This window comes from Anabrus simplex, chromosome 5, assembly GCF_040414725.1.
Source record: "Anabrus simplex isolate iqAnaSimp1 chromosome 5, ASM4041472v1, whole genome shotgun sequence".
In the NCBI taxonomy this organism is placed as follows: domain Eukaryota; kingdom Metazoa; phylum Arthropoda; class Insecta; order Orthoptera; family Tettigoniidae; genus Anabrus; species Anabrus simplex.
The window spans coordinates 314758802-314786068 of NC_090269.1; the positions used below are offsets into that span (position 1 = coordinate 314758802).

Below are 27267 nucleotides of genomic sequence, written 5' to 3' on the forward strand. Positions count from 1 at the left end.
GCATTTTTTCGTCAGGAGGATTAATAAGGGAGATATCATAAATGGTCAGTTTTGCAGGTTAAGTCCAGCGGACATAGCCAAAAAGGTGTTTTACATGGAGCAGATTCCTTATCTATATAAATCCAATCGTGACGACTGTGTGCCTCTACACTGACTATTTTGGCGAAATTTTCGTACAGCTTTCCGTTTAAGGGGTAATAATGACCATCTGCATAATTTTTTGGTTTAGTTTCCTGAAAGTCCTAATTTTTACCCGCCTCGCCCAAAATCCAGATTGCGGCATAATCTGCCAGAAGGAAAAGAAGATAATTGAAATTTGACAAAATTATACGCTTTAGCCTGTAATGAACGGAAAACTACCAAGATCATTAAATTTCACTTTTTATCCCCGAAGAATACCGAAATATGCAGGCAATTTTAATGATGGTGCACACCTTCGGAAATTCCTATCACATAACGGATTGCACAATCTCCGTTCAATTTGGAATGATCTACAACCTTGGTCTTATGACTTTTTGCCGTATCTGTATCCCTTTTACGTTTGATTTTTCTCTATTAATGGATGTTAAGTCAATTTGAAATTTTCACATGCATAATTCATACCTTCGATTACTTATATGAAATACAGGATCATCAAACTCTTCACGAAAATTATCCCACCCAGTAGCCATATATGAGCCAAATGCTATGTATGTAGCTGTCACATAATTATCCGAAAAGTAATGTAATGTGAGATAATCTTACAAGAACGTTACCCTGTTCCACGTTTCTAACTCAGTCTGACCCAAGAATAGATGACATAGCATAGGACCAGCCATTTAGGCCACTAAATCCGGCGTGTCTTATGGTATAATCCTTTGTCGATATAACGTACGTTTAGTAGCAGTTAATCTGTAAATGAAGGTCTTCAATATTGTAAACACGCATATACTTTCGTATGTCGATCTATATATATTCACTGATGTCGATTTGTAGCGATCGAGAAAGGGTGGGTCTGCTATTGTAATCAGTACTCCCCACACCGACTTTGACTGGCAGTATGAAAGGGTTCCTTCTCCAACTCCTGTGTAACTGTCATTAGTAAGGAAGGTCTACAATTGTAATGAATAGTTCACTTCTCGATTTTACTTGCAGAAGGCAAGTGAGCATGCAGTTTTGTTTAAAACTCCCCTACCCGATTGTGTTTGGCAGTAGGCAAGGGTGCCCGCCATTATAAAGAAATGTCCTCATCTAAAATGTGACTGGCATTAGGCATAGTGGCCTGCTATTTTGATGGAAACTCACCAACTTGGTGTGACTGGCAGTAAGCTGGCTGGAAGTAGGAAAATGGGCCTGGCATTATAATGATAACTGCACAACTCAATTTCGAGTGATAGTAGGGTAATTTCCTGCCATTATAATAAAAACTGTAATCTGTCTGGAAGTAGGAAAGGGGGGCTGCCATTTTAACGAAAACTCCCCAAATCGATTCTGTCCGCATAGTAGGCAATGGGGCCTGCAATTATAATGTAAACTTCCCAACTCGATTGTGAATGGCAGTAGGCAAGTGAGCCTGCCGTTATATCACAAATCCATAACAAACACTTTACATTGGAAACAACGTACGGGGACCTCCCCATGCTCTTTCTCGGATAACGCTAAGAGACATGCAATTTTAAAACAATCTTATTTACTGCATGCACACTATTTACTTCGATATTCGAATACAATGTAGAATACCGTAGCGAAGCACGGGTACATTCGCTAGTCTACAATAAAGGCTGTATACATTTCAAAAATAGCAGTAAAATGCTGTATTTATCATACTTGGCGTACGTTTGAACGAAATAAGTGATTTTTTGTGGTTACGTTTTCTTGGTGGTGGGCGTTCCATTTCCTTTATTTGTAAATGTGAATGAAAATTAAATAGGGCTGGAAATGTACAGAGGATAAGCAACTGAATTGAGTGGGATACCATTTATCTCTTTTCGCCCTTACAACGCATTGTTCAGTTAATTCCTTGTTCTTTAAACGAAATCTGAAACAAAATTCGACAAATAATTACCGTGGCTATCCGTACTTTCGCTAAGTAAACAATAAAATGGATTTAATTACAAACAGAAATTACAAAAAGGAATCTCGGCTATAATTCAGTAATACTTACTTAAAGTACGATATATCCTTGGTTTTATTACTCCGATTAGTACAACCATACGCTGAGCTTACGGCTGGCATTCTTGAAAGCGAGAATCTATCTTTTCACTTCTTAAAACTTAGGGAATTAAATTGGCATGCACGATCTCCCTGTCACCTCAACATATGCTCTCGCGCTAATTCGCTTTGTTTTGACAACCGTTAACATGGCTGCCCCTTATCAACTTGCTTCAAGCAGGGAGCGCTGATGTCAGGTATACAGCCCCTCTATGTTATTCTAGCTCGTTGGGCCTGTCATTATAATGATAACAGCACAACTCTATTTTGACTGGCAGTACGGAAGTTGCCTGCCTTTATAGTAAAAGCTCGTCAACTGTAATCTGTCTGGAGGTAGGAAAGGGGGCCTGCCATTGTAACGAAAACTCCCCAAATCGATTGTGACCACACAGTAGGCAATGGGGCCTACCATTATAATGTAAACTTTCCAACTCGATTGTGAATGGCAGTAGGCAAGTGAGCCTGCCGTTATCATCACAACTCCGCAACCCACACTTTAGATTGGAAACAACGTACGGGGACCTGCCTATGCAGTTTCTCGGATAAAGCTAAGAGACATGCAGTTTAAATAAAAGTCTTATTCACTGCATGTACAGTAATTTACTTTGATGTCCGTGTATAATATAGAATACCGTAGCGAAGCACTGGTACATTTGCAAGTTAATTCCTAAATGTAATTATCAATGTTGATGGTTGTTTTCTCTTTTCGTCAGCTTTGTAGGTCCAAATTGATTTGATTGCTTACTTAAAAGATTATCACAGCATTGCCTGCTAAATGGTTAGCAAGTTGGCCTTTGTTCCAAGGAGTCGCGTGTTTGACTTCCGGTGGGTCGGACATTTTAACCTTAATTCGCATTGCTCGGGGTTGGGAGTTGTTGATTTATTAAACGTTGGAAATCATCTTAGGTAGGACCCATTCTCACAGACATGCAAGTCGCCTCTAGGTCGTATACTAGAAAAAGACTTGAACCACGCCTTTTCGGTGGCCATACGTCATTATCGTCACAATATTGCCTTTCAAAATCAAGGGGTGCATTTCATTTGATTAATTTATTTGATTAAAACAGTGTGGCTGATACATCCTTCTCAAAATAAGAGAAGCTTGACTTACTTCCATTCTTCAATGGCGAAAGTCAAAAATATTTACCTCAATTAAAGGGAACCTATAAACCTATTCTTTCGGCTAGTAGCAGGGTACACCTAATTATTTCGTACCCTTATTTAATCAAAGGGAACATACGGACTAATCCCGGTGTCTAATTAAAATGCATGTCAAAAATGGATGCCAGTTGAGGTTTAATGTAACCTTTAAGTATTTTCACTATATCGAAAGAAAGATAGGCTACAAATTTATGAAGAATGCGTTACAATACCTGGGAGAGAAAACATTTTATTAATAACAGAATTCCTTGTCTCTTTCTACAAGAACATCCTCAGGTTCGATTGAACCACTTTTATCTCATGCGTACCGGTATATATATAATGGAATACGTCGCGTAAACTTGAAACATTTTAGCTGGAAGGTGCAGACCTCTCACGAGATGTCACGGCAGCTTGTAGGTACGGCACGAGTAAGAGATACTATCTCAGCTACAAACATTCGTCGTAACAGACAGTGTGACTCTCTCAAACAGATGCATTTTAATTATTGTATGCAGTACTTATAATTATAGTAGGCTAAATGTGTAACTCCGGTCTCGAAAGCCCAGAATAACGGCTGAGAGGATGCGTCGTGCTGACCACGTGACCCCTCGTAATTTGCAGGCCTTCGGGCTTAGCAGTGGTCACTGGGCAGGCCAAGGCCCTTTCAAGGACTTTAAGTGCCGTGGGGTTTGGTTTGGTTAGGTAAATGTGTAACTAAAGCACAATTGCACTACCACTTTAAAGCAGTGTTGCCAACTTATATTTTCAAGATCCGCTATATACTACTTAACATCCGCTAAAATTCCGCTAAGAAATCCGATATCAAATAATAATAATAATAATAATAATAATAATAATAATAATAATAATAATAATAATAATAATAATAATAATAATAATAATAATAATAATAATAATAAAAGTAAATGTCTGCACTCACCTGATCTGTGAGTTTCACTGGGATTAACCCCCTGCCTGCGAGCCGGCGAGCTAAAACTTGTAGGCGTTTTAGTGCTGGATGCAAACTAGGTGAATCTCTACCTCAAGGGCCACGCACAAAACAAGCCAGTTTATTAAACGGTCTTCCTTCATAGCATGAATATAAATGCTACTCTCTCGCAGTTTCATTATCTGTCGTCATTCGTCAACTGAGAGATAAGTACCTTTTCCCCACGCATTAGAAATTTATGAAATAATGATCTCATAACATCAAATCCAAATAATATGTTTTCCTCATGTGAATGCTAGCTCCTGACAAGAAAAATGCGGAATAGCTCGGAGACAGACTGGAGTACAAATTAACAAAGAACGTAAAATGGATAAAACACTAAACTCCGCTATAATAAATGTAGAATTCCTCCAAAAATTCCGCTGTCAGCTAAATGATATATTTTTCCGCCGACAGTCTTCTAATTCCGCCAAATTTAGCTGAAAATCCACTAAGTTGGCAACACTGCTTTAAAGCTTCAGAACACCACCGCATGTAACTATTGTAACAACTTTCTATCGGGGAGTTGCGTGTTTTATTATTTTTAGTTCTTAAAATTTACGAATAATATTGTGCTATGAATGTCGCCACGATTTGCTTCCGATTGCTTTCAGATATTTTGTTTAGTATGGTGACACTGTGTGGTATTGTGTGTTTTCATGCTAGGACATGGAAGTTTCTTTGTATCGAGCAGTTTCTTGAAGTCATGTTCTAGTTTCTGTACTGTGAACTACGGCTTGGTAGCCCAGTAAATGGTCTGGGAGTCAGGCCTCCAGTTATTACGAATTAAGGATGGGAGTTCATGGCCCTACTTGTGCTCGGCCGGGTGGAACTGCCCAGTTCACCGTTCCTCGCTAAATTATTTTAGTGGGACTACTTACCCTAAAAGTAAGGTTAGCGCAGTTGGGCACACACTTATACTGAAACATTTTTACAATATTTCTATTAAGCCTCGGTTCTGTAATTGTGGCGGAATCCGACTTCTATATGACAGGTCAGGGAACCATACAGTAGGAACAATTTGGCATATGAAATAGCATTCAAGCAATTTGCGTGGGCCTTATAGAAAGGAGAATGATCAGAATTGGCTGAGTCAGCAAACAGATTGGACTGGACGTACTAAGGAGCTGCGAATGATATTCTGTAAGGTTAGAAGGGGAGAAAACGGATGGCAAAAGAGGGAGCTGGGTTTAACATGCGGAAATGAATTAAAGAGTACCTTGTAGTGACCTGTAGTGACAGATAATAATCAACTAAACGTTTAGGGTGGCGAGAAAGCTGTCTGAATTCAAGGAATTTAGAATAGATAAAAAATAACCTAACCCACATTCCATACATTTAGCTTCAGAGCAGCCTCCAGTGGGATTCAGTAATCACTGAAGAAAAATAGTGTGAAATGTTGCCGTAGGCTCGGTTTGCTATGTGGGGAATGAGGGGAAGCCGGAAGGAAAAAAACTTTGTTCAGCGGACAAGGAAAGTTTAAGTGCTACGTGGCTATATATTATATTTGTTTTGAGAAGTGTTAGAGTTTGAATGTAGGATAATGATTTTGGACCGAGCTCGATAGCTGCAGTCGCTTAAGTGCGGCCAGAATCCAGTATTCGGGAGATAGTAGGTTCGAACCCCACTGTCGGCAGCCCTGAAAATGGTTTTCCGTGGTTTCCCATTTTCACACCAGGCAAATGCTGGGGATGTACCTTAATTAAGGCCACGGCCACTTCCTTCCCACTCCTAGCCCTTTCCGGTCCCATCGTCGCCATAAGACCTATCTGTGTCGGTGCGACGTAAAGCAATTACCAAGAAAAGATGATTTTGGGGCAAAAGAAAGCGCATTAATGAATTAAAGAATATCTTGAATGACATTATTTCTTATGATCAATAAAAACCTGTTAAAACGCTTCGAGTGGTGATAGCGCTGCCTAAATTCAGAAAATTTACTTCAGATAAGAGTATCATTGCCGAAAATAAAGTACTCGTAGTGTTCTTTATCTTGAACTGTCTTCTTTTTTTAGTATTTTACAAAACATTAGTGAAACTTACTTCCCCACTTACCTTCCTATTTTGGTATTTCTGAAAGGTAAAAGGTGGCGGCGCCACCGAACCGTAACGCCTTGGAAGTGCCCAGACGTTAGTGTAAACACCGCCTGCGACGTGAATGATCGTCTTTCGAGCGGGGCATGATATTGGGCGCCAGACGTTTAGCGTAAGAGTAGCCTCCTGTGGGATTCATTAACTGTGAAAAGTCGTTCAAAAATTAATTTAGTAGCGCGAAGGGGGCAATTTTTAAATATGTGTGATTATTGAGGTTGGTTTGGTTGACAATTTTGCAATGTGAGCTTTCATTTGGTATATATATATCTAAGATATTTAGTTAAAATACAAGCCTATTCTCATTTTTCAATAATAAGCTTTTCAAGATTGTGGTCATTAATACGTAGGAATTTAGTTCATCTGTGCATGTTTTATAGGCTAAAAATCACAATAATGGTCGAATGATTTATCCTATCGTAATATGATGTCCAACTCGAACACTTCAAATACAGTTTTGTACAGAATAGCTCGTATTCATTTTCTCTGTAACACTAATGGTTCACCAGAAAATTATGCTTTTACTTTTTAAAGGACGCGTTACAGAGTCTCTTAGTGACATTACAATTACATTATATCAACTGAGTGTTGGTAGTTGAAGTATGCTATGTCCCTTCTGCTGCAGCTAATCTCCTCTATATGAAAATACGACTGCATTTATAAAAAGCTTACCCGTCAACTAGGGGTGAAACAGCTAGTTAATTCATAGAATAACTTCATGGTACGGTAGTTATCAAACAGGAAATATGTTCAGGTGTTATAAAAAGTAAAGTACAGTTGTATTTATGGAAGTTGTATTTATTTAAGTTAACTGTAATACAAGAAAAACATGTTGTGTGAGGTGTTTTGTGGAATCAATAAATATATAAATATTGCAGAATTTGTTCTTGGGATTAAGCTCAATGATCTTCATCGCTACCGGGAACTGGACATCAGCTTGAGTAACAAGAGCCGAGCTTCAAGAGCCTGAGAGCTGGAAACAGAACATTACATACAGAATTAACAACAAGAAATATTATTTTGTAAACAATGGCACATGAAAAATGAATTACATTTCTAAAAGAAGTTTAAAAATGTGATGGCCATTTATTTTAATGAGAAAAGTCCATAACTCTTTCTCAGTACAATTCATGAAATCCCTTGGAATAGTAGGTATAGGTTTCCATTATTCGTAATCTCGGCGAAAAAATTCTATAGAAAGCATTTTACCGGCTGCTTTTGCTCCTAGGAATAGACTTGATACTCTTTTACTACCTCGACTAGGCAGCTTTTTTTTCGATTCTATGGCGCATCCTAACTTTTTCAAGCAACTAATCGTTCTCTTAAAAGCTATAGTGTTTCAATAGGGAATTTTATTTTTGTGTGAAACGATTGGGCAGTATCTTTGAATCTAGAAGGAACGTTTACCATGATGCTCTCTCACGGAATGTCGCAAGTAATTTTTCTGGAATGACATATACTACGTAAACGTGATTGAATTACATAGTTGTAACCTGGAAACACATCCTCCTACTTTATCTTCATCATTATTTCCCTCTTCTGTTTACAGATCATCATCATCATCATCATCATCATCATCATCATCATCATCATCATCATCATCTTCTTCTTCTTCTTCTTCTTCGTCGTCTTACTATTTATATATTTTTGAAACGTTATTCTAATTAGTATACCTAGTACTTGATATTCATGTGTTTCTTATGTACATATGTGATATGATTTGTTTTTCCCATATATAGATTATATCACTTGGTTTGATTATTTTATTAATACTATTACTGTTATTAGGCCTATTGTTCATATTTTGTCATCCTATTGTCATAATGTTTTCATCAATTAAAAGTATTATTATTATTATTTATTATTATTATTTATTATTATTATTATTATTATTATTATTATTATTATTATTATTATTAATATTATTATTGATTAAACTACTAATATGCTGTAATATTTAAAAAAATTCAAGTGGTTGTTGAAATTAATTTTTTGAGTATATAACTTACTCTACAATTCTTTAGTAATTCTCTTTTATGCTTACGAAATGTACTATACGACTTCATTTGAGATCTTTACCTGAACATACCACACTATACGCCATCCTTTCGTTTTCAATACCTTGTGTCCTTATTAGCATGAACAGGTGTAAATAACTCATGATACGTGACAAGACGTACGAATGGCCATTACAAGCTAAAAGTTTCACTGGCCTTCTGACATTACCTGTTGGGATAACTGCAATATCTCACTGGTCAAACTCTCCGACGAGAAAGATTATTCTTCATGTGACAGTAGTTATTTGTAATACGTAGAACCAGTCTATACAAGGCTTCTGCGGTAAAACACTGACTCGAGGTGTCCAATAGGATGGCTGCTAAGTTGCTGATCGTCTTAAAATAGTAATCATCACCACCACCACCACCACCACCACCACCACCACCTCAAAAAATTAATTTCAACAACCACTTGAGTTTTTTAAATATCACAGCATATTAGTAGTTTAATTAATAATAATAATAATAATAATAATAATAATAATAATAATAATAATAATAATAATAATAATAATAATAATAATAATAATAATAATGCTGTGTATTTAGTTGCCTCGAATTCATCTTTAAAAACTGAATTTGAATCTCACTCACCGTATCAATCAAATGTTCTAGTTAGTGGAACAGAAACTTAATAAAATGTTATTTATCAAACACTGCACACAGCAGTACAAATCGACTTCGACAAAGGCATAAGACAAAAATTCTCACACAGTCGAAGTACAATAGATTGATGATCAAACGGTTCCTTTTGTGAAGCGGCGGCATTCATTTATTTAAGAAACCTAAAATCGATTCCTTCCATATGGACGTCGGGGTTGATACAGAAGTGTTTCTGTAGTAATACATTTGCTCAACCACCAGGCTCTTTGGCTGACTGGTCAGCAATGGCCTTCTGTTCAGAGTTTTTCGCGTTCGATTCCAGGACTGGCTGAGGATTTAAAACGTGTTAGGCTCTCTTGGCTGCTATTAATCTCTGTTTAATTTCATAGAATATCCTATATCATTTGAGTAAGTGACTGTCGATCTCAAATATTTAAACTGCTCAACTCTCACAAAAGTGTAAAATGTAATAATGCACAAGATAATCGACTGTCCTATCAACGACGAATACAGAAGATAGTACATATAAAAAAATTAAAGAGTACTCACTTCTCCCCGTGGTACACATGTTGTAGCTCATGGCACAAACACTGTTGAATTGGTACTTGTGAACACCATCGGTTCCACAAACAGCCGGTGACCCTGGAGGGCACTCAGAGAAGCATTCGTTCACTGCACATAGGGCTGGAACCAGCACTGAAACACAAAACAATTAATGAAATATTATTTATTTTACGTCCCACTAACTGCTTTTACGATTTTCGTAGACTCTGACGTGCGGAACTTTTGTTCCACAAGAGTTCTGCACCGAGCTCGATAGCTGCAGTCGCTTAAGTGCGGCCAGTATCCAGTAATCGGGAGATCGTGGGTTCAAGCCCCACTGTCGGCAGCCCTGAAGGTGGTTTTCCGTGGTTTCCCATTTTCACACCAGACAAATGCCGGGGCTGTACCTTAATTAAGGCCACGGCCGCTTACTTCCAATTCCTAGGCCTTTCCTCTCCCATCGTCGCCATAAGACCTATCTGTGTCGGTGCGACGTAAAAGCAAATAGCAAAAAAAAAAAAAAAGGAGTTATGTAATGTACCAATAAATCTACTGATACAAGGCTCGCGTATTTGAGCACCTTAAAATACCACAGGACTGAGCTAGGATCGAACCCGCCATATTGAGCTCAGCATTTTCACTCTACCATCTGAGCTGCCTAGTCCTGCCACAAAGCAATTACCTGAACGAACAAAACACTACTAAGTGAGTCTATGAGCAACATTCTTACGACGTACCTATTTAGTCTACTCTAAGGGAAACACCACGTCAAGATTTATAGAATCAGCCCGGAAAACATCTTCCTAATATAATGTGTCCGCCTTTGTGGCGTAGTGGTAAGTGTGATTAACTGCCACCCCCAGAGCCCAGTGGTACGAGGGCTGGAACAGGCTCCACTCAGGGTCTCGGGAGGTCAACCGATTAAAGGGGGGGGGGGGGTTTCGATTCCCACCTCAGCCATCATCGAAGTAGTCTTCCGTGCTTACCCACGTCTCCTCCGGGCAAATACCGAGATGGTACCTAACTTAAAATGATGGCCGCTTACTTTCCTCTTCCTTGTCTATATCTTTGCAATAATCCCATCCCCCTACAAGGTTCCTGATCAGCATAGGAGATGAAGCTACCTGGGCAAGGTGCTGATCCTCCTTCGCAGTTTTATCCCCGACCTAAAGTCTCACGCTCCAGGACACTGCCCCTGAGGTGGTAGATGTGTAATCCCTCGCTGAATCCGAGAGAAAAACTAACCCTGGAAGGTAAACGGATCAAGAAAGAAAGAAATATGCTATAAACGTTGCCATGTTGAAACACCGGATCCCGTAAGATCGCCGAAGTTAAGCAACATTGGGCGTGGTCAGGAGTTGGATGGATTGCCACGCGCTGCTGGTGGGGGTAAGGGAATGGAGGAGCGCGGAAAGGAACTGGCCACCCTACCGCACGTAAACTCCGGCTCAGGAACACCTCTGCGGAGGTTCGGACCTGCCTTCGGGAAGAATAACCCTTACCTTACCTATAAACGTAACATCATGTCTCGACAATAAATAATTTTTGTATGTATTGCATTATATGTAAGCAAGCCTCTCAGTGATAATAACAGTGTCGTAAGTTACACCAGTCTTAGAAAAAAATAAAATAATTTTGAAATGAAGCTTTAATTGTGTTGATTGTCGAAGCTTAATTCGCCCATGAAGTAACACAGCTCCGAGGGTCTGAGACGGTAAGACAGTCATGTTCTCGGACTATTTCCTTATTTATTGGTGTCGGTACTTGGTGGAGATGTGGCCCTGGTTTACAGATGAATGTCCTCCCTGCCTTGATGAGATGTATTCAATATTGTGTTTTCTGTGATGTGTTCTATGCAGATGAACAGAAGTGTACAAAGAGACCGACAGAGTGGCTGCGTGGTTTGTGCCACGTAGCTGTCAGCTTGCACTCTGGAGATTATGGGTTTAAACCCCACTGTTGGCAGTCCTCAAGATGATTTTCCGATGTTTCCCATTTTCAAACGAGGCACTACCTCACACTCGCCAATACACTTATCTGTGTCAGAGTGACGTAAAGCAAATAAAAAAGAAAAGTGTACAAAGACAAATAAAGACACCAGTCCCCGAGCCAGAGGAATTAACCGTTTGCAGTTAAAATTTCCAACTCGGTATCGAAACCGGCGCCATCTGAACCGAAGGTTGCAATACTGAGCATTCAGTTAAGGAACAGGACAGAGACGTAAAGGCAATAAAGTGGTACTTTGGTTATAACAGCTCTTACTGTAGTTGTAACTGGAACAGTTACCTACAGTGAGACTACAGTAGCTAATAGGTATAAAACGTGACATAATTCGTACACTCATGTATATAAAAACCAGAACACCTTGAAAGACTAGAGATAGGAAGTTCATATTCACAGCACATGTGCATTAGTATGTTCTGAAGAAATGACTAGCATTTGAACCATGTCGGCCCTCAGGTTCAAGGTCCACATCGATATCTCGGCGCACAACCACCGACTGGTAAAATGAGGGCAGTGCAATGGGTGTGTACAGAATAGTTCACAGAAGGCCGTACAACACGACGAGATGGGTCTGGTCGCAGCACCCAGACACTCCCCCCACCCCTCCCCGGAAAGATCGACACCTCATCCCAATGGCATTGTAGGACAGTTCTGCGTTCTCCTCGGCCCTGGCGCAACACTGGAACGGTGTAACACATCGTACACTATCAGGAGTAACAGGCCGTTGCAGTTTATTACGGTGTGGGTTACCGGCGCGTCGTCCACTTCTCCTCCTACGTTTGAGTAATGTGCATAAACATTCTAGACTGCAATGGTGTATGGAACGACATTACTGCGGTCAGGAAAGACAGCTGATAGTGTTTCCGGATGAATCAAGGTTCTGTTTGTTTGAAAATGATGCCCCGCATTTTGGTTCGCCGCAGACAGGGGGAGAGGTATCACAGTGACATACAGAGCCAACTCAAGGCCTGATGGTGGTGGTGGGAGGGGGGGTGCTATTAGGTACAACCACAAATTACAGTTGGTGCGTGTCCAAGGCACTGTGACCAGTTTGACCTATGTGAATGACATCCTGTGACCCGTAGCCATACCCTTTCTGCACGACACCCCAGACGCCATATTTCAACAGGACAATGCGCGACCACATGTTGCTGCATGAACACGTGCCTTCTTGATGTCACAGGATGTAAGAGTGCTGCCATGGCCCGCCCGATCACCGGACCTATCGCCAATCGAAAATGTGTGGGATATGGTGAAACGACGGGTGCGGCGCTGTGACCCAGTGTCAACCACCAAAGATGAACTGTGGAACCAGGTGAATGCAGCATCGATGGCTATACCCCAGGACGCCATTCGCGCCTTATACGTGACGATACCATCACGCTTGGAACAAGTTATCAGTGCCTACGGGGGACCCAGTGCCTACTAGGCAACAGGACACATGCTGAACCTAGGTGACTGAATGCTAATCGTTTCTGCAGAACATACTAATGAACATGTCTTATGAATTTGAACTTCCTATCTCTAGTCTTTCAGGGTGTTCTGATTTTTATGAACATGAATGTAATAGCTTTGAGTATATCCATTAATTTATAATCTATTTTTTGTATTCACATATTTATAGAAAATATCAATATTGGTAAAAAAAAGTCAATATCATTATTGCCTCTCTGACTTTGGAGGGATTTTCGTTGATTTACCTGACTTTTGGCCTGTGCTCGAAGTCTCCCATAATTTTCCTTAATAAAGTCAATTTCTCTGACCTACCCTGACTTTTCGTGATTTTCCAGGTATATAGGCTAGAAAACCCGATAATGATATGCAAGTCACCACTGATATCATTCTTTTTTTATTTTTACAATTGTCCTTAAGTCGCACTGACACAGATGGATCTTATGGCGACGATATGACAGGAAAGGAAACAGCCGTGGGCTTAATTAAGGTACAGCCCCTGCATTTTCCTGGTGTAAAATGGGAAACCACAGAAAACTATCTTCAGGGCTGCCGACGGTGGGATCTCCCGAGTGCAATCTCACAGCTGCGCGCCCTTAACCGCACGGCCAACTCGCTTGGTAGATATCACCTTAAAATGTCTTCTGCTCTGATGGCCTTTATTATTATTATTATTATTATTACTATTATAGAATGGAACTCATCTCCGTACAGGCCATGGTGGCCCTGGGGGTAGGGTTGCGGGTAGGGGGTGGAACGTAAAGACTTCCACTATCCGTAACCCGGCACTTGGTGGGGGAGAGTGGTTAGCTCTAAGCCCAGGCACCTTTTCCCCAATAATTAACTTGGTACTCATTTTTGGTGCAGGCTGAGTGTACGTCAGGGCCATGAGCATCTACGGAAGTGGAACTTTCGTAACTTAAATTTTTCGACTTCCTGACGAGGAACTGAACCCACGTTTTCACGGGTGAACCAAGCACGTCTTTATCGCCTCGACCAGAAAAACACATTTAGAGAATTAAAGTAGGTTTATTTACTGTAAATGCGTGATTAGCAAGAGCTAGGCGAAAGTTAGTGGGCATAGTGCAGGTGGAATCCATAGTGGAATATCTCTAGAAAGTTCAGTTTAGCCCATATATTATTATTATTATTATTATTATTATTATTATTATTATTATTATTATTATTCTTTCTTCTTTTCCTGCCGCTTTTCCCACACCTGTGGGGTCGCGGGTGCGAACTGCGTCGCACATGTGGATTTGGCCCTGTTTTACGGCCGGACGCCCTTCCTGACACCAACCCTCTATGGAGGGATGTAAGCACTATTGCGTGTTTCTGTGGTGGTTGGTAGTGTAGTATGTTGTCTGAATAGGATGAGGAGAGTGTTGGGATGGACATATACACCCAGTCCCCGAGCCAGAAGAAGTAATCAGAAGCGATTAAAATCCCCGACCCGGCCGGGAATCGAACCCGGGACCCTCTGAACCGAAGGCCAGTACGCTGACCATTCAGCCAACGAGTCGGACATTATTATTATTATTATTATTATTATTATTATTATTATTATTATTATTATATTTGTGTAAAGTCCCACCACTCACACAGGTCATACGGCGACGATGGGATGGCAAAGGTGTAGGAATGGTAACGAAGCGATTGTAGCCTGAATGATGCTTGTTGTTTAAAGGGGCCTAACATCGAAGGTCATCGGCCCCGTGTGGCTTGAATGAAGATACACTATCTTAAACCTCGTAAAGCATAGGAAAGTGGCATATACCGATCACATTTTCCGGAAAGGCGAATAAAGCCTGATATAACTGACCATGGAAGGCAAGACAGAATGGAAACGTAGACATGGGAGGAGAAGGTTATCCTGGGAGGAAACGTCCCACATCTACGATATTGCAACATTGATATTTCGTATTTCGTCCCCATGCATTACAGTAGTCGAATATTATCAACTGCCACGAGCAATCCAGACCAGGAAGATGTAATTCTTTACAATTTTTGCCAAACCCGGTAATGGGTTCGTTCTATGATTCTTTTATTTTACGTTTCTTGCGCTTTTCCCTCAACGTTATTAAGGTGGAAATAGCAATCTTATGAACAGACACTCCTCATGTGGGAAATACAAAATAAAGTATCGAGCGAGTGGCTGTCAGCTTATATTCAGGAGATGGTGGTTTAGAACCACACTGTCAGCAACCTGGAAACGGTTTTCCGTGGTTTCCCATTTGTACACCAGGAAAATGCTGGGGCTGTACCTTAATTAAGGCCACGGCCACTTTCTTCCAATTCCTAGGCCTTTCCTATCCCATCGTTGCCATAAGACCTATCTGTGTCGGTGCGACGTAAAGCAAATACAAAAAAAAACTTACTTGGAGGCCCTGGGTTTGATTCCCTGCCAGGTCAAAGACTTTACCTGGATCTGAGGGCAGGTTCGACGTCCACTCGTTCTACGTGATTACAATTCAGACGCTATCTGACGGTGAGATAGCGGTTCCGGTCTAGAAACCATGAATAACGGCCATGAGGATTCGTCGTGCTGACCACACGACACCTCATAATCTGCAGGCCGTCGAGCTGAATAGCTGTCACTTCGTAGGCCATGTCTTCGGAACTGTTGCCCCTTGGGGTTTGGTTTGGTGTCTTATTCGGAGACTTAGAATTTTCAGCCGATCATTTTTTCTGTCAGAAAATGTAAAGCTTTCCTGCAGTAGTAACCAGACATGCAATTATCTCTTTAACCTAATTCTCTTCTGTCAGAAGAACTGGAGGCCCAAAGTGACTCATCAGTTCGAATGCTGTAAATATTATGATTCCTCATTAATTGGAAGGAGCTTGTTTCTCATTCTTACAACACTCCAGTCATTGACCTGTCTGATGAGTTAACATTCGGTGTCTAGCTCAACATAGAGGTTGTTCAACTTCACCTTCCCAGAGGGCTATTTCAAGAAGTAAGCTCCCGTAATTTGACATTCTCATTTCAAGATAACGCTCAGATTGACTGCCTTGAAGACTGATACCTTTTACTGGATGTACAAAATCGAACCCAGGCATCTCTGAACAGAAGTCCACTATACTGACCAATGAACCAAGGAGCCAGACGTGGGATTGCGGAACTACTGTGTATAATTCGCAGTATATCTTATTGTATTATAGTAATAGACGACCGGGCGAGTTGGCCGTGCGCGTAGAGGCGCGCGGCTGTGAGCTTGCATCCGGGAGATAGTAGGTTCGAATCCCACTATCGGCAGCCCTGAAAATGGTTTTCCGTGGTTTCCCATTTTCACACCAGGCAAATGCTGGGGCTGTACCTTAATTAAGGCCACGGCCGCTTCCTTCCAACTCCTAGGCCTTTCCTATCCCATCGTCGCCATAAGACCTATCTGTGTCGGCGCGACGTAAAGCCCCTAGCAAAAAAAAAAAAAAAAAAGTAATAGACGACCGAGTTCGATAGCTGCAGTCGCTTAAGTGCGGTCAGTATCCAGTATTCGGGAGATAGTGGGTTCGAACCCCACTGTCGGCAGCCCTGAAGATGGTTTTCCGTGGTTTCCCCATTTTCACACCAGGCAAATGCTGGGACTGTACCTTAATTAAGGCCACGGCCGCTTCCTTCGCACTCCCAGCCCTTCCCTGTCCCATCGTTGCCATAAGACCTATCTGTGTCGGTGCGACGTAAAGCAAGTAGCGAAAAAAAAGTAATAAACGAAACAGACATGAATGTTTTCTTCTTAATAAATGTGTATTGCCTAACAAAAAAAAGTTATTCCTACGAAAAGGTCAAAACATTTATTTTATAGTGTAAATTAGATCCTAGGCCGTGTGAGTACGGTGCTTCGCCTAATAACCGTAAAGCTTGGTTCTATTATGCTCTTCTTATCGGTGGACGTGACAAGCTTGATTCGCTTATTGCTCGGTGAATGAACACGCGATGGGCATAACCACATAGATACAATTTCATTTCAAATGAAGTCATATTCCAAAATGGAAAACAAATATAGGTAATCTAATCGTCTGCTTTTGATTAGCAAATGACAGTGATCGGTGGCAAAATAAACGTTTCGCTCACATGAAGGTCTGTTGAAAAATGGAAAACTAATATAATCTTCTGCTTTTGGTCAGGAAATTAAGGTAGTCGTTTCTGAAATAAATTTTCTTCTTCGTAAAGGATATCTTTTGTCCGCCTCTGAGTTGTAGTGGTTAGTGTGATTAGCTGCCACCCCTGGAGGCATGAGTTCGATTCCCGGCTCTGCTATGAAATTTGAAACGTGGTACTACAGCTGAAACGGGGTCCACTCAGCCTCTAGAGGTCAACTGAGTAGAGGGGAGTTCGATTTCCACATCAACCATTCTCGAAGTGGTTTCCCACTTCTCCAGATAATTGCCGGGATGGTACCTAACTCAACACCACGGATGCTTCCTTCCTTCTTCCTTGTCTATCCCTTTCAGTCTTCACATCCTCCCACAAGTCCCCTGTTCAGCATAGCAGGTGAGGCCGCATGGGCAAAGTACTGATCCTCCTCCCTAGCTGTATCCCCCCCTACCAGGCGAGTTGGCCGTGCGCGTAGAGGCGCGCGGCTGTGAGCTTGCATCCGGGAGATAGTAGGTTCGAATCCCACCATCGGCAGCCCTGAAAATGGTTTTCCGTGGTTTCCCATTTTCACACCAGGCAAATGCTGGGGCTGTACCTTAATTAAGGCCACGGCCGCTTCCTTCCAACTCCTAGGCCTTTCCTATCCCATCGTCGCCATAAGACCTATCTGTATCGGCGCGACGTAAAGCCCCTAGTAAAAGAAAAAACAAAAAAAAATCTGTATCCCCCGACCCAAAGTCTCACACTCCAGGTCACTGCCCTTGCGTGGTAGAGGTGAGATTCCAACCTGAGTCCAAGGGAACAACTGACTCAGGATGGTAAACGGATTAAGAAAGAAAGACAGAACGAACGAAAGGGGCGCTTTTCCAAAAATGGATAAAGTTTCTATGAATGTAAGAGAAAGTTAGAAGATGTAACTTTTATACAAAATAGTAGAAGTACGATCTCACTCAAAGCTAATGGTACGTTTCTCACCCCGGACGTAGGCCTTAGCTGACCGAAGCAGGCAGGGGATAGAGAGGAGGGATGCCGGGCTGAGTGGCTCAGACGGTTAAGGCGCTGGCCTTCTGGCCCCAACTTGGCAGGTTCGATCCTGGCTCAGTCCGGTGGTATTTGAAGGTGCTCAAATACGTCAGCCTCGTGTCGGTAGATTTACTGGCACGTAAAAGAACTCCTGCGGGACTAAATTCCGGCACCTAGGCGTCTCCGAAAACCGTAAAAGAGTAGTTAGTGAGGCGTAAAACAAATAGCATTATTTAGAGAGGAGGGATGATATTTAAATGATCTGAAATTCCTATACTGCGGAGAGGCGGAGAGGTGAGTATCATTTTATTTGTCCGCGACAGTACAGCAAGTTATTAATAACTAACTTAGGATATTTGTTAGAATCATTTATTTTAAATCCTGTATTACTTAATGTCAGAGGAGTAATTACATATTTCTTCACCGAGTGTCCACCGCAGAAAACAAGTTTCTTTCTTAAGGTAAACAGCTATTTAAAATTTAAATATCGGAGCCGTAAAAAAAGAGGACAATGTCACTAAGGCGTAAGAGAATATTTGCATTCCCCATAAATACTAAATTGGTATTGTGTTAATTCGTTTCGTAATGCCGTAAGACTGACAACGGATTGTTTACAAACAAAACACTCTTTGTAACAAAAGTACTCTACCATTATTCTCTTCTATTCGGGTGGCTACTGGGCGAGTTGGCCGTGCGGTTAGAAGCGCGCGGCTGTGAGCTTGCATCCGGGAAATAGTGGGTTCGAATCCTACTGTCGGCAGCCCTGAAGATGGTTTTCCGTGGTTTTCCATTTTCACACCAGGCAAATGCTGGGACTGTACCTTAATTAACGCCACGGCCGCTTCTTTCCAACTCCTAGGCCTTTCCTATCCCATCGTCGCCATAAGACCTATCTGTGTCGGTGCGACGTAAAGCCACTAGCAAAAAAAAAAAAACTCTGGTGGATACATACGGCTGTGTAATGTATGTCTCGTTCACCAGGGCTTAGGAACATAACAGGGAGGCATCATCCTAGTGGTTGCCAATAGGTGTAATAAAACGCCCAGAGATATCTCTTTAAGGGTCTGCCTAGTTACAGCGTTAAAGGTGTGCTCGGCTAAGCCACAACGACAATTCGATTCCCCGTCAGAAAAAGAAGGTAATATCTTCATATCTAACACTTTGAGGAATGGAAAGTGAAAATAATCTTCGTTTAGACCAAGTCGTTAGATCTACAACATAGGGGTGATGACTACACAGAAAATACGGTATGTGGCCTCAGAAACGATGGTGAAGTTATAGCTCATTTACTGTCTATGTTTCCTCAGCAACGAAGTATTTATTTATTGTATATAATAGTTTGACATATTGTGAATTCGGTGTTGTGTTGACTTCTGCAATTGTGGTTCTGGCAACAGAGGAGAAAGAGTTGTTAGCTGTTGTTGACAAGTTCTGTCTGCGCGATCAGTCTTATTTTAACTAAAGGGGACAACAGGGCGCCCAAGCACCGTCACTACAAACGACAATCATGGATGACTTCTCCAACATATGTTACGTGTGCGGTCGGAATACTGGACCCTTATACCGTCCAGGATGTTTCACTAGGTAGTCTACAGAGATCTCATTGTTACTACCCCATTCCTGCGGGATTTGCGCACCCTTTCCGCTCACTGAATTTCGTGACCTCAGATGTCCATATATGGGCCATGTTGAATGAATCTGTTTTCTTGACAGATGACCCACCTATAAACAGCCTATTCTCCAATTACTCGAGAAAATAACATATTTTTTTCTGTTCTTACAGCAACCTTTGTTTTTCAACACGTTCAATATTCATCAGAAACGTGTTGCAAGTGATGGTACACATCTTGAACACATACTGTACATACGTCCCACTCGTTGGCTGAACGGTCAGCGTTGTGGCCTTCGGGTTCAAAAGGCCCTGAGTTCGGTTCCCGATAGGGCCGAGAATTTTAAACTTGTGTGATTAATTCTTCTGGCTCGGGGACTGGCTGTTTGTGTTCGTTCCAACACTCTCCTCTTCATATTCAGACAACACACCACACTACTAACCACCACACAAATACGCAACAGTGATTACATCCTTCCACGTAGGGTTGGTGTCAGGTGTAAAACAGCACGAAATCCACATGTGCTACACAGTTCGCACTCACGATCTCACAGGTGTGGGAAAAGAAGAAGACTGTACCAACGCAATTAAATCATTTCATTGTCATTTATTTTGCCGCACACGGCATATGCGGTTATCAAATCACTGAGAAGGGAATGGAAGTAAATTTCAGTGAAGAAGGAAAATCTTTGATTGTTATGTCTACCACTCACAGCAGCGGCGATTATAGGGGGGGGGGGGCGAAGGATTTAATTATCCCCCCCACTTTATCGACAAGACATTGCATTAAATACCATTTTAGACGCCTGAAGCTAGGCATTACAGGAATTATACATTTTTAAAAATAATTATACAAACACTGTTGTCTTATCATCTGATTCTCTCCTTCAATTTCTTTAATTGTTAACAAATACTTAGCGAAAATACGCCCAAAATGTCATTTGTCGCGGCTAACCGGTACGTACAGCGTCACAGCAAGTAGTGGAAACTCGCGCAGCGACGTGTATCATGTGTTGTGTGGAAGGGAGCAGGGTACATCATTTTTGCGAAAGTTATGGGCAATAAGGTGTGATTCACCGGCTTTTGCCGCGTATTCGTCAGTATGGTAGTCTCACTCAGACAATGTGTCTCTGTTCTGTCTTGTTTCTGTTACAAAATATGACCCGAAAATGATTAAATAGGGTCATTTTAAAATAAGTTATAAATCGAAATGGCAATTCTTTTGATATATATTTGTTAACTACTTTATTCTTTATTCTTACTTTCATATTAATTTTCTGAATGTACATGTTTAGCAATTACTCGCAGTCTATTGTCCTTTCGTTGATTCACTTATCAAAGTTTTGTGAATACATACGTAAAAATTACTAAGTTCGCTAAGATTATGAGATCACACAACACTTTGAAAGTCAAAACATGTTCGCACCCTGCACTGGTGGTTTGAAATACGAGAAAACTAGATATCAATCTATTTTTTAAAATATTTTCGAACGTTTAGGCCCAGATGACATTAATATTACTCAAGTGCGTTAAGTTTAAATTGAGCACCACGAAACAAATTAAGTAGACTGTGTAGATGTCTTTCGATACATTATGGTAGGGCGGATGCCTTTGCTGGCAGGATATAGTGTTTACAGTGCACTATGTCTTCTGGTATGGGCTATGTTACTTTCATTGACTTGTCTCACTCTCTACCTTGGCTTTGACAATATGAAAGTGACTGAGGTATGAGCGATGCCAGTAATGCCATTCCTTATGCAGCCAGTCCCTGTTATGAATGGTGTGAAAATATCACTCATAGGGTTGGTTGGTGCATGCATTTCAGTGGGCTTGGCAGAATGATATGCAATAGCAACTTCTGGCTCAGTGAGGAAGGCAACGGGAAACTACCTCACTCCTCACTTCCCTAGTATGCCTCTTCAGTGACACCTAGGTTATCTATGACAGCTGTTGGTGGAGCTGTAGAGGATCAAACCAGCCTTCGGGCTGAATACCCAACATACACATACATGGTAGGGCGGCATGGCCTATAGAGCAAACCCACAAACCTTTTTCATTCTTCTCCACGAGTGGTACTGAAGTGTATGACAAGATTCATCTTCAAATCATCAGGCACGAAAGACCTCCGATTATCTCTTAACACATTCTTGTAAGAAGAGAAGCTCCTTTCTACGTCACAAGACATTATTAGTGCATATTTAAATAATGTTAAATGACAACTGTCGAGTATGCACTCATCTTCAAATGTAATGGTAACTTCTTCTCTAAGAACATAATTTATCTTGCACACACATTGAAAACCGTCATTTCGATTTGAAGTTTCCGTTTTACACCGACGCCAACTATTCCATGTGATTGTACTCACAACTTCAATATTCGCTCGAATTTCTGAGCTAGCAGCTTCTAAACGAGTAATTGCACTCGATAAAAGTACCCCTCTGATAAAAATTCCGGCATTCTGACTTTTCCTAACAAACTTAAACAATTGAAGTGGCGTTAAACATATTGTGTTATTATCCGTTACGGGCCATGAGAAGGTAGAGTTTTTCACTGCCAGACTTTCTGACAAACGGTTGGAAAACAATTCCTGCGCAATCTTGATAGAAGAGGCAGAGTATTCCACTTGTATTAACTACAGATGTGATACCGAGAAGCAGTTTTGTGAATACTAGTTCTCATTCGGAAAGTTGACGATGATTTTGCACAGCTACAGCTGTAGTCAAACCGTCAAAATATGACTGAAATATGACGTTTCTACAAAAATAGCTCAAAATATGACCTTATGACAAGAAATAGCTAAAATATGCATTTATATGACAAATAAAAATCACTTAATTGTGACGTTGCTCACTTGATTTACACCAAAATCCATTCAGGCAAGAAAATAGAGACAAAGAAAAAATATGACTTTCCTAAACCTCCGAGTCCTAGTGATCACCTATTAAGGCGATATTCGAATAGAAGTCAGGGTTCTTCTACAACTACAGCCATGCAGCGGGTTTATACTGTAAATAAGTTCTTGAAATGTGTCTAAGATTTCTCAGTTATTCTTGAAGACACTCTAATGCCACTTAGCTCTATTTAGCGAAGACCATCCAAATTTACATTTCCGAGGTTCGTATTGGCTGGCGGATTCCTCTTCAACAAGCATGGAGCTTCCTTCCTACCCGATTTCTATGTTCAAGGTTATGTTATCGAATTAATTTTAGAAGTAGCCTACGACTCTGGTAAAAATTCCGGCATTCTGACTTTTCCTAACAAACTTAAACAATTGAAGTGGCGTTAAACATATCGTTTTCTTATCCGTTACGGGCCATGGAGGTCCTTCTAGGTGTAGAAGGTAGAGTTTTTCACTGTCCGTAAACTCAGTACTAAGTGTAGTAATGTGGTTAGCTCCGTACTCGACCACTTTTACCCGTAGAAATTAATCTGACACTCATTTCTTCTTCTTTTCCTACCGCTTTCCCACACCTGTGGGGTTGCGGGTGCGAAAATGCGTAGCACATGTAGATTTGGCCCTGTTTTACGGCCGGATGCCCTTCCTGACACCAACCCGAGGGATGTAATCACTATTGCGTGTTTCTGTCGTGTGTTGTCTGAACATGAAGAGGAGAGTGTTGTAACGGACACATACACCCAGTCCCCGAGCCAGAAGAATTAATCAGAAGCGATTAAAATCCCCGACCAGGTCGGGAATCGAACCCGAGACCCTCTGAACCGAAGACCAGTACGCTGACCATTCAGCCAACGAGTTGGACCTGACACTCATTTCTATTGTAGGCTAAATGAACTCCAGTTGCATGTGACTCTCTCTGGACTTTCTGACAAATGACAGAACTCACGTTACTGTGTGAGTCAACTACACGTTTAACGCTTCTACCAGACAGCTCTCAAATAATGCACAGGTTAAATTTCTATGAATGAAAAAAGAAAACTGTAGGTAAGTAGTTGGTCTGATTTAAATGAGAAATCTGACTTTAACAAATTTGATGCTTTTTATTTTTAAAACAATTTCACTTAACCAACCCTGTAAAACGTTCTGTAGCTAATAATGGATGTTGAGAGAATCTGTACGTTTTGGACATGTAACTGATATGAACTTGTTAGATTGTCGGACTGGCCATGAGAAGTACGTAGCTCCCACAATGCTGGCTGATTCTCCCTGTTCTGCCTATTCCTCTGTTGTATTGTTAGCAAGACGCGATTCGTTGCAGTCGACCTAACAATATAAAACGTTATTATAAAAGCTCCCACGACTGCAATGGCAGATCATTTCATGGCACTAAGCAAGCCATCTCATTTTCCACACCACAGCATTCATCAGTCATTACAATAGTGAGAGAGAGAGAGAAAAAAAAGAACCAAAATTCATTCGAATCAGGTAAATATCCAAGACGTGCAAGTAGTTCAAAACCATATAGTGAGGCAAAAAAACTGTGCAATGGATCTTCTAGCTGTTCGTGTACTGCCACGAGGTGGATGTTTGTGTTCACTTTAGTTATAAATTATTATTATTATCAACATGTCCAAGTCATGCACTGTTAACAATAAAGGCTGTGCATAATGGTTAGATAATATGAGTAAAATTAGTTTCTTCAACATCGGGCAATAACATAAACAGAAACTGGAATATGATCAAACGTGACCCGGAGATATAATAAATAAATAAATAAATAAATAAATAAATAAATAAATAAATAAATAAATAAATAAATAAATAAATAAATAAATAAATAAATAAATAAATAAATAAATAAAATGTATACATACATCTTCATTATAGGCTAGTATGCTTTCCATCGTCCAGTCTGCAAGCCTCTGTTAATTTACTATACGGCCCTATAATACTGTAATTATATTTAGCCCAGTGTCCTCGTTTAGTTCCGCACTTCCTATCTTGAGATCATTAGAAACTGAGTCTAAGGGCCGTCGTCTTTATCTCCCTCTACTTCTCTTACTCCCCATTATTAACGTTGGTAATCTATCCTCCCTCATTCACCTCACAACTGAAGCGAGTTTATGAATACCTTTTCATCCATCGAGTTCATTCCTAACTCCTTATTCTCAGTACCCTGCTGCCATTGTTCACATATGTTTGTACCGACAATAATTTTCGCTACTTTCAAGTCTGTTTCTTCTATACTATGGACAAGTTATCCTCATTCCACCCAGCTTTCACTCTCGTACAACGAAGTTGGTCTGAAAACAGACCCGTGTACAAAAAGCTTCGTCCGAGAGCTGAATACTTTCTCACAGAAAACAGTTGATCGCAAATGTGAGCTCACTGCATTAGCTTTGCTGCACCCTGATTCAATTTCAAATAAATACAAATAAGTACATAGTAATGACGATAATTTCTTGGCAGGGCGTGGAAGGAAATCTTAGTCTCAAGGCACTGAACGATTTATTGGTAGAATAAGGCAAATATGTTGAATTTATATTATTATGTTTTCCGTGGAGACGGGAAAGTATCCAACGGATACAGATATATTTGAAGACAGCAATCCCGAAAACAAACACAGGGCATACAAAGCCATAAACAGAAAATGACACCCTATAAGTTCTATTTCTTGTCACTCAGTTTCAATAATTTTTGTCTCTGATTTATTTCTGAGTTAATTTTAGTTCGCTCAGTTACTTACTTCTCTTTTTCGGCGTTGAGAATTTAATTAAACGACAATAATTAACTCTAACGTTCCGGTATTGTATTCGGAAAAGACTGAAATGCACGCTGAAAATTAAACTGCGTGATCTGCTTCTCACACTACTTAATTACAAGGCTAACCATACGCAGTGCTTGACTGGTAGACGCCAAACGTCTTTTGTCATGAAACAACGAAGTAATTCACGCAACACACATGACCGTACATGATAATTTCCACCAAAGTATCTACAAAAACGCAGTGTGGAGGTTGTATTTGTACTTATACAATGAAGGACATGTATTATTCATTTCAAAAATGTTAGTCAATATGTGGGCAAAAGTTCCCTAAGTCTCTACGACTGGTAACACTGCTTAAGGATAGTAATATTTTTTGCAGAAAAATAAATACGGGTTCATTTATGTAACCACTTACCTTATTCGACTTATGGGCAGTTATCATTGGCACGTAGTGGAGAGTAGTAACAAGCAATATATGTACCACAGTAATGACTTAATCCGTACTACACTATATTTCTCAGTTAATATATAGGGCCCTATTATTCCGGAAACTGCGTCGTATTGTTATATCTGTACTCGTGCATGATGATAATTTAGAGTTTCTTCACGACTTAATATTGAATAGCGTGACAGTTGCCTTCATTGGGACGGTAACATCCAGAAAAAATCTATTCCCGAGAGAGACACAGGAAGCTGCCATGGTCTAGAGTGGTCTCTACTGTATTTGGCGAAACCGATCAGCTTTGTCTCTCCGTTCCTTCAAAGGACAGAGCATGTGCGTGATCTTCTATTTTTATCAAGTCTTTATTAAATATTGTTTCTTATATTGTATACCTTAAATAATTTTATCAATAATCGTTATGATATTTTCGAAAACCAAACATGCTTGTGTTGCGAGAGAAAATCAGATTGGGAAAGAAACATTTTAATTTCTGAATATATTTTAAACTTCTTATGATGTCGATTATTTGACATATTTTCCGGATGGATGGCCGGAAAATAGAGTTTTAGTTCGCATGAGTAGATTTTTAGTGTGAAAGTCCCCGTTTATAAAATGTTGTGAAGTTCAACTTCTCTACAATGGCTCTGAAAGCCGCAATGATGTTGATGAGTGTGAAGTTCTTACCCAGGGCGAGGATGATGAACACCTTCATGTTGCGTGTTGTCGAGGATCTTCCCGAGTACAATAACCGGTCTTCTCACCCACCTCCTTTATATACGTAGCTCGTTGCGAACTTGACTTACAGCGGCTCTTGTTTAATTTACACCGCACGTTTCCATCTCTGTCTTCTTCTCCTTCTTCCTCTTCTTGTCCTCTTCCCCCCTCGCCCTTCCCCGCCAAATGGCCCAATCATAAGGCAAATGTTAACTTTGAGGGAAACGCACGATGTGCCCGTGACCCTGTCGTGTGCTAGTTCCGTCAGAGAGAATATCAGAAAGTTCCAGGATTATGACATTAACAAATTTCACTCGCCAGTCTAATTATAGTGAAGAAGTCATCTGAATATCGTTTTATCTCGCAGCGATACAGGAAATGGCTTGGTGATTAAGGCTGTCCATCTGCATCGATCTACATATTCAATGACTGAAAGAGGGCGTTTGTGTCTAGGATTTTACTAGGACACAGCGGGTTTTCTCTCTGTTGTTAGAGTAAGCGGAGGGACTGTTTGTGAGATGATGATAATGAAAACAACCATGGCTTTACAGAACTACTAATCGACCACTAATCAGCCTGAAACTCTGCAGATTACAGGGTGACATCTTTCTAGACTGGAATCGCCATCTCACTATCAGACAGCTTCTTAATCG

At 40.7% G+C, this 27267-nt stretch overlaps 1 long non-coding RNA gene across 1 annotated transcript; it reads right to left on the reverse strand.

Moving 5' to 3' along the window:
* Nucleotides 1-7226: 7226 nt before the first annotated feature.
* On the reverse strand, nucleotides 7227-26663 carry LOC137501047 (uncharacterized). The gene is made up of 3 exons (XR_011018310.1): nucleotides 26585-26663; nucleotides 9619-9765; nucleotides 7227-7382 (listed from the first exon to the last, which is right to left on the reverse strand). It is a non-coding gene; the product is annotated as an uncharacterized lncRNA (long non-coding RNA).
* Between the last annotated feature and the right edge of the window lie 604 nt (nucleotides 26664-27267).